We start from the raw sequence: 9,461 nt of genomic DNA, 5'->3' as shown, positions 1-9,461 counted from the left end.
TTAATTCATTATGAGCTACTATTTTATCGTCTTTGAACATTAATAATTGGGTACAGCTTGTGTCTTATTTGAAAGAAAAAAGAAAGACTGAAATTCGTTTTTACTCATGCTTTTTTGTGCAGGTCGCCACTGGATTAAAATATTGGGAAAATGCTGTAAAATGCATCCCAGTGCATCTATATCACTAGGGCTTCTTGAACCCTGACGTATTTGCATTATTTCCTAAATGGTTATTACTGCACTGTCTTGGCTAGGAATGGTGTGTTGAAAGGATGCAAGGAAAACTAAAGTTGAACAGCAGCACTGCATTTCTTTCTTTAATCATAATTTCTGTTCAAGCCATCATTGGATGCAAAGGTTGGGTTAAAAGAAAAAAAGACTTTAAAATGCACTTCAGAGCATATAGAAAGTTATGGTTTCTTGAAAAACTGAAGAGTAAGGCAAAATGTGTGAAATGGAAGAAAAAATAAGGTACATGGTATAGGGAGCCTAGGATAGGGGAAAACAGGGGAAGACTGGACTGTGGGGGTGTGACTGAAACAGTAGACATTGTCACCATTTCACTTAAGTCCAGACCTGTACATAGACTTTCTGCAATTCATCATTGTTGCAACTAAATGCCAGTAATTGTGCCTGTCCCTTTGTGACATGGGCCAACATGGTGTGGTACATAGATCTGTTGGAATGTAAACATAATGTAGCAACAGTCTCTGTGTACTACTCCTAAAAGTCTGCAGCATGATCTAAACGGTTGGTTAGGAAGGGTGGCAGTTGCAGGGTGATACTTAGATTGGAAGTGCCTAGGGTGCCCCCAACTTGATATCTGCTTGGGGCCCCCAAAATGCTAACACCAGCCCTGATTGTCTGGGTAAGCCCTTTTTGTAGTATGTCAACTTCGTTGGGGGACACAATGATTACACCCAGTTTGCAGTCATTAGCGAACATGATAAAGCCACAGGTCATCTATTTTCCCCTGGGCTTCTGAGAAAAAAGCATTACAAATAGTAGGGGGCCCAGCACAGATCCTTGTGGTACACCAGTGGTAACTGGTCTGCTGGTAGAGGTGGAATCCCCAGCTTTGACTGTATGTATTCTGTCAGTGATCCAGCTAGCTACCCATCTATTGACATATGGGTTAATTCCCAGCTCATTTTTTAATTTCCCCAAAGTTTTTGGGTTTCTAATACCATGACAGGAATGGACCACATTCCTAAGGCAAAGTACTATTAAAGTTCATGAAATTAGTATGGTTTCAGTCTTTGATGTCAGCCAGAAGTGCTCTTCACAGCACCCGCAATGGCCCAGTAATGACTCCTTCTGCAATTTGTACAGAGTTACATGTATTGCTAACATATCTACAGTAAATATGATCGTACATTATTTTTTACAAGACCTGTTGTTCCTACTACTACTGGAGCTGTCTGTGTATCTTTCTTCCACATTGCTCTAATTTCTGTCTGCAAATTCTGATATTTTATTACTTGTGTCTCTGGGTGTGGTGAGTTCAATGATCAATGCTACTTTTGTCTTCTTTTCATAGATCACTGTATCCAGTTTTCTAGCATCTATCTTTCATAATGGGTGATGTCATGTGATGTACACTTCATCATTTTCTATGATGCTTTGTTTCCCCCACATGTTCAATGGACTTTGTAAACCAGCATGTACGTAGCCCATTATCTTGGGCCGCCAGTATTAACCTTTCATCTCTTGGTTTTAATTCACCTCTGCTTAACCATTCCTGCATTTGATCCTGATCACCATGAGGTTCTTCCAGAAATTTTCTATACTTACAACTATATTTATGCATTTTCCACATTTCTTGCCTTCTCAGCTCGTCCTTCACCTGATATTCTTTCTTTTGTTTTTTGGCACATTCATTTGCTGCCTGATTTTTATCTACTTCTAGTTCAGTTTCTATTCCTGCTTGATGCTGATATGCTTCCTCTAGACTAAGCGGGGAAATCATCTTAGATTTAACCTCCTCATGTCTCAAAACTTGCACTATGTTTGGGTCTTGTGAGGCCAATTTCTAGGAGGCCTATACCTCCTTCAGAACAGGGAATATATAATTTTAGTATGCACTGATTTTTCTAAATCATTTGGTGAGCATGAAGCATCCTTCTTGTTTTCCTGTCTAATATAGCCAACACGTTTTGATGTCAGTCAGTCACTCCAAAACTGTAAGTTAAGACAGGAAGAGCAAATTGGTTTATAGCTTGAATTTTGTTCCTATATGTCAAGGCTATTTTTAGGATTAATTTAAGTCTTCTCAAGTATTCCTTACTAAGGTTTGTTAGTATTTCTTCATGTTTTATTGTTGATCCTTCATCAATTCCCAAATATTTATACACTCCCTCTTGCTCAAGTTCTTTTATATCACATTCTTGTCCCAAACTGATGTTTTCTTGGTGCTGCAGTTTTCCTGCTTTAAAGGTTGCTTTTGCACACTTATCAAGACCAAATTACATTCTTATATCATCTGAAAAAAGTTTTGACAACTTGCAGTTGTACTTTGAATTCCTCATCTGATGAGCTATACAGTTGTAAATTATCAACAAAGAGAAGATGAGAAGTCTTTACACACTTTGTTGTCTTCTAGGGCCCAAATTATAGCCATGGCTTAAGCTGTTAAGTAGACAGCTTAATGGGTTAAGGGCAAGGCAGAATAGCAGCGGTGACAAAGAGTCACCCTGGAGTATTCGGAATAATAATTTGTCTTTCATTATGTCGTCATTACATAGTGGTCTGCTTCTGTTTCATGGTCACTGTAATATAGTCAATCAGTGTAGGGTGTACCTTGTACCTTTTTAGGGACTCTTTTATCCATGAATGTGGGATACTATCAAATGATTTTTTGTAGTCAATCCATGTCATAATTATACTCTTCCCCTTTTTCAGTTTTTCACTATGACTTAATTTAACAACAAATGATCCTTTGTTCCATATGACTTTCTTTTATTGCCCTTTTGTTCTGTTGCCATAATTGAGTTTTCTTCTAAATGTCTATAAACTCTGTCGGCATCAATTCCAGTGTATAATTTATGCATCATTGGAAGACAAGTTATTGGTCTATAATTTTTAGGGTAGCTTGCAAGTTCACTCCTAAGTAGGATCATTGTTCATAGGAGGTCATAGGATCATAGGAGGTTACTAGGCTAATGGCCCTGGGGCTATTACAAGCTTAGCCAAGAGTTTATCCCTAAAAATAAACCTCAGTCAGCACCTGTCACCCATGTCAGTGAGAGACACAGGTGGAACCCCTGGGACAAATTTGCTGTTTCCCATCCACTCATCAAGGTTGCGCTTGAAGAGGGTCAGCGAGGTGCTCTGTTTGATGTGTATGGGAAGTCTATTCCAGAGATGGATCAACCTTTGGAAGATAAACCTGTTTCTCCAGTATGTTTTGTTAATGTCACATATTAGGTTCAGGCCTTTTGAGCGGGTATGAGGAGTTAGACTTACGGATATGGAGCACCTCTAGTAGGTCAGGGTTCGAGATTGCCTTGTAGGCGAGAGACAGATCACCCCTGAGCAATCTGTATGATACCGATTAGAGTGATAGTGATTTGAGCCTGTCTGCATAGGACAGGTGGTGGAGGCCATGGATTTGCTTTGTGAGATATTTCAGTGACCTTTCCAGTTGGTGCAGATGTTTGGAGAGGCGCATCCCAAACGGGGCATTAAATTCAATTATTGGTCTAATGAAGGAGGAGTATAGAGAGGTAATAACCTCCTTTTTTCTGGATGTAATCCATTTACTTATGAGATGAACCAAGTTAAAGGCTTTTCTGACCACTGCCACTACATGATGGTCAAATCTGAGGTTGTTATCAACCCGAGTGCCCAGGTCTATCAACACAGGTTGTGTGTTTAGGGGGTTGCCATTGATGTGATAATCAGTAGGGGTCGTGTTTTTGCCAAATGGTATGATGATACATTGTTTTTGCATTTAGCTTGAGGCCATGACTTTGGCACCAGTCATTAATTGATGTGAGACCCTCTTGCAGTATGTTAACATCATTTGGGAAATCAATGACAGCACCCAACTTGCAGTCATCGGCAAACTTGGTCAGCCACAGGCTGTTTGTCTTTGCCTGTACCTCCGAGAAATATATTTATTTATTTATTTAACATTTGTTACTCGGGAAAGTCCGACTTGAAACAAAGCCAATTTTCAGCGGTGGCCTGCGGAGAAACACTCCAGAAGCATGTCTTTATAATGTGAGAGGAAACCGGAGCACCCAGAGGAAACCCACACAAATGCAGGGAGGACATGCAGACTCCACACAGAAAGCACCCCAGCTGAGAATCGAACCAGATAACTTCTTACTGTGAGGTGACAACGCTACTGCTGCACTACTGCCCTGTCCAAATGCCAAACAGTATGGGTCCCAAGACAGATTCTTGGGGAACTTCACTAGCGATAGGTCTGCTATCAGAGGTGGAGGTGCCTGTTTTTACTTTGAGGGTCCTGTTTGTGAGCCAGTTAACCACCCACCTGATAAGAGAGGGATTTACCCCAAGTTGTTAGCTTTTCGATGATGCTAAGTGGGGGATTGTGGGGAGTAGCAGCAGTGACAGAGAGTCACCCTGGAATATTCTCCTTTGAATTTTTATCCCTGGAATAATAATTTGTCCTTTATCATGGCTTAGTTGCATAGTGGTGTGCCACTGTTTCATGGTCACTGTAATGTAGTTTTTCCTGTTGTTAGCCGGACTGGTGTCTGTTCTATGTGCACATACAAATAGTTCTTACTCATGGCTAAATCATCATGCAATGATGTTAATACTTTTAACCAGAAGTTAGGTACTCCATCTGGGCCTGGGGTTTTCCAGTTAGAGGCTTCTCTTTAATTTGTTTCAATCTCTCTGGTCGTTACTTCATCCAATTTCATATCCTGTACCTTTTAAATTCATATTCTTTCTTTTACTTCTGTCCATTTAGCATTTTTGTTATATTCCATAGGATCTTCATAAATACTTCTCCAAAATGTATCTATTTCTTCTTTTTTGGTGGTCCTTCAATTTCTTTTACCTTGTTTCCCAATTCTCTATAAAACTTTTTAGGTCATCAATAAATTGCTTATTTTGCACTTTTCCTTTATATTTATTTATGTATCTTCTAAGTTTTTTCCACCTGTGCTGAGATTTCAGTTTATTTGTGATAGTGAATGATAGATCCTTATCTGTTATAATACTGCACATTGATTTTATCATGTCTATCTTTCTAAGTATTTTGTTGATCTGTTCCCTCTTCTATACTCTTCTAACAGTGACACTTCTTGTCTTAATTGCTTTATAGTTTTCTCTATTCAATACTTCCATGATTGTATTCAATTTTCCCATTCATTGCCCTCACTACCCTGTGTTCTTGTGGTAGAACTTTATCATTTATTATTTTAGCTGCACTGTAATATTTCCTGTTTATTTCTATTATATTGAATAGATCTCTACGGAGAGTCCTAATTATTATGTTAATTTGTTTTATTGACCTTCTGCAGTCTATTTCTTTCATTGATCTTAATACGTCAGTCTGTCTTTATTAAATAAAACAACTCTTCTCTGAGCTCATTTTCTTCTAAACTGAGGGCACATTTTTTGTTCTCCATTTCCTGTGAGCATTCTGTAGGTAGTTCCACAGGATCTTCCTGTGGCACATTGTCTTCAGTTTCATCCTGTGCAATCTGTTGCTCTGACATATGGAAACTCACTGGCCTATCACTCCTTGACATTGACTGCAATAGAGTTTACACAGTTTCCTGTTCCTTCCCTTGCTGTACAGCTTCAAGTGAATGTTTACACTGGCTTCCTGTGGAAGTCTACAAAATATCTTCATACAGCATCTGACCAATTGCATCCCTTTCCAGTGGTTTCCCCTTAATTTGGATATCCATTGCTCTATACTGTTGTGGTGCTTTCTGAATTAGATTTTCTACACTGAATCCTTTACTTCACAGCTGTGTGAGTTTCACAATGATGCCTGAGTGGGAGATTGCATCCAAAGCCTTAGCTAAGTTAAAAAAGGCTGTATGTAGTGTTTTGTCTTCATCCAGGGTTTTGCTGACATTCTTGAAGAAGTCCACCAGGTTTAATAAACATGATCTAATCTTAATGAAGGAAAATTAGTCCGTTTAAGAGTTTGAAGGTCATCTATGTCTTTGTTGATATGGTCTATGATTACTCTCGCCATGGCGTAGCAGATAAGGCTGGTTAGGCTTATGGGTCTATAGTTCCCAGGGTTGGTTGGCGGACCCCATTTGTGCAAGGGAATCACTGTTGCTGTTTTTCACTCTGCTAGGAGAAAGCCAGTACTTATACTGTGGTTGTAGAGAGTGCCAAGTGGTTCCTCTAGGTCATGTTTCAGACCATTTAGTAGGCAGCCTGGGATGTTATCTAGTCCTATACAGGCTGTGTTTTTGGCCATGGAGAGTGCAGTTATGATCTGCTCTTTGGAGATACTAGGTAGAGGACTGGTGACAGATATGCTTTGGGGTATGTCTGATAAGGACAGGGGGGGGGTGATGTTTTTCCCAAATCTATCTGATAGCAGGTTGGTGATGTCCTCAGGGTCAGTATGAGAGGTACCATCCACTACTAGTTCGGCACAAAGCTGGCCTTGCTCATTTTGATTTCTGATGTAGATAAACAATGCCTCCTGATTATCTTTAGCTAGGGATGCTAGCTTAGCTTCATACTTGTCAAGACAAAAGCACTCATCTGCTTTTATATTCTTAATAAATTATTTGAGCTGTGGACCTGTGGCTGGAACCCTTCGTTTTGTTTTCTTAGCTTAATACTTGGCTTTAGAGGACTTTACAAGATAGCTAATTTGATTGTTCAAGCTGTGGAGGGTGTCCTTCCCCTGCTGAGTAAGTTCCCTCTTGTTTTCAGGCATTAGTTTCTTCTGCTTGTTATATAGTCTATTTAAGCTTGATGCCCACCAAGATGGCTTGCTTTTTTGTGAGGACCTTGTTTGGATCCATTGAGGTTCAGCCGAGTCTATACATTTGTACAGGTGTATATACAGGACATCTGTGTACAACTCTGTATAGCAGTCATTGTTGCCAGTGGTAGCAGGGGGGTTTGCAACTATTTATGGCATCAGTTAGGAGGCTATAGTTTGCTTTGGGGAAATTTACATTCATTTTTCACTTGAGAGGGGTCAGGTATGATCATTACTTGAAGCAAGACTAAATTGTGATCCAACTTGACCAGGGAGGGCAACACACAGGGGGTAGTGCAGAGGCCCCTTTGTTTGATGAGTACTAAGTCTTAGACATTCAAGCCGATAGTGGGGGTGTAGACTATCTGTTACAGAACATTTGTATTAACAAAGTCCAGGAACCTTAGGGCGAGTATGTTTGTGCTCATATATGACTCCCAATTGATGGAAGGATAGTTGAAATCACACAAGACCAATGTGTTTGGCTGTATAGTGAGAGACTCAAGTAGGTCCAAGAAAGCAGAGTGGTTCTCATGGTTCATAGTGGGAGACCTATAGCTAACAATGATAAGGAAGGGGGTTTTACATACAGTTACTTGGACTTGAAGTAGAGCTATGGAGTAGTACTGTTGTACCAGTCTTGAGGTGTATTTGTCTTTAATGAAGATATATATACCTTCACCTTTGGTTCTTTCATGCAAGTTTTGAGGTCTGAATGTGCACAAAGCATTGTAGCCTTGCATGGCTGGGGGATCTATGTGGCCCTGAACCATGTCTCTGTGACTGCACAGACATGAGCATCTTCCAAGGTAAGGAGTGCTTCCAGTGAGTGCAGTTTCTGACTTACACTGCTTGGATTAAGCAGCATAACCTTCAGTTTGTCTCTAGTGGATTTTTTACATCAGGAATTTAGTTGTTCTGACATTGCCTAAAAAATACACTATGGGGAAAGCAAGTACCTTCACCAGTAACCGAAAGTCAAAAGGCAACAGGTGAAGACCATCTCTAGCAAAACAATTTTGTCTGTTATTCATATCTTCGAAGAAGAAGATTCATATCTTCTCTGGCTGACAGATACTGGATCCCCCTGGAATGACAACAGAAACTAAGCCAATTTTTGAATATATGTTTTGTTTATATTGAGCCATTATCCTGGGTGAAGGTGGCATGCTGCTTAGGGCTAGGGACATACCCGCCTTGGACAGATAATCTGACAGCTCAGTCATGTCTCTCATCATATAGTACAGTGAGGTATGTCTCCAGTCATTCACTCCAACATGGACTATGACATAATGGTACTTGTTGTTGGGAGACTTGAGGGTGTTTGTGATCTGACAGATCCTGGCACCTGACAGGCAGCTGACCCTGGCATTTTCCTTGTCCACCTTGGTAAGGAGAACATCTGCGTGCCTCACTTTGGAGTGTCTTATGACCAAGACATTTGGTGTTGAGGTATTTTGCCTTAGGGGCTTATTGGCTCACACACTATTGTGTGTATTATTATGTGTAGTGGATTCTGTTGGGTCTGCAGTGTGTGCAGTAGGTTTCTGCTTGGGAGGTCTCTGATCTTTAGGTACGCTTCTAGCGACTACCACTGCATATGTGGGCTTGTTATGTGCATGGGGTGAAGTGTGTCTGCAGACAGTCTGTTTGATATCTGGTTTGTTGTTATGTGAGATAAATGATTCCAAATTCTTAGCATAGATACAGCTCGCATATGTTGTATTACTTTGTTTTAGAAGTAACTGGTTGTCAGTATACATGAGGCAACTGCTACATTGCCTCAAGATGCCCGTGTCAATCAGGCTTCCTGGAGAAATGGTGGGAAACTGTCCATGTATTATGGAAGACATATAGGTTCATAGGTTCAAAGGTAAGTACTAGGCTATCTGCCTGAGGACATTTGTAAGCCTAGCCAGAATGTGTTGGCTTTCGCCACCCCCTTAGATTAGTTCCCTGTGCCTCTGTCCAGCAGAGCCACTGCAGTGATCCCCAGGATAAATTTTCTGTTTCCCATCCACTCGTCAAGGTTTCTCTTGAAGAGTGTTAGTGAGGGGCTCTGCCTAATGTAGATTGGAATCCTGTTCCAAAGCATGGGGAGTCTCTGGGACAGGAATCTATCCCTCCAGCAAGTCCTATTTATCATTATGGTGAGGTTTAGATCCCTAGATCATGTGGCTCTCTGGGATTTGTTTTTTCTTTAGGTGGAGCATGTCCATCAATTCTGGGTTGGACATGGCCTTGTATGTCAGGCAGAGATAACCTCTGAGTAGGCAGTATGCAACCGAGTAGAGCTGGAGTTTCTTCAGTCGGGCTTCATTGGGCATCTGTTTGAGGCCAGTAATCCGCTTGGTGAAGTACATCTGTGGTCTTTCCAGCTGTTGCAGGTGTCTTGTACAGTACATCACAAATGGGGCATTGTACTCTATGATGGATCTGATGAGTGATGAGTAGAGGAGCCCAATGACCTCTCTTGTTCTAGATGCGAACACTTTTGTGATTAGGTGGGCCACAT

This window comes from Protopterus annectens, chromosome 1.part0, assembly GCF_019279795.1.
Source record: "Protopterus annectens isolate FY-2018-M chromosome 1.part0, PAN1.0, whole genome shotgun sequence".
Lineage (NCBI taxonomy): Eukaryota > Metazoa > Chordata > Ceratodontiformes > Protopteridae > Protopterus > Protopterus annectens.
The sequence above is the reverse complement of the archived record's forward strand: the minus strand, read 5'-3'. Positions refer to the sequence as shown.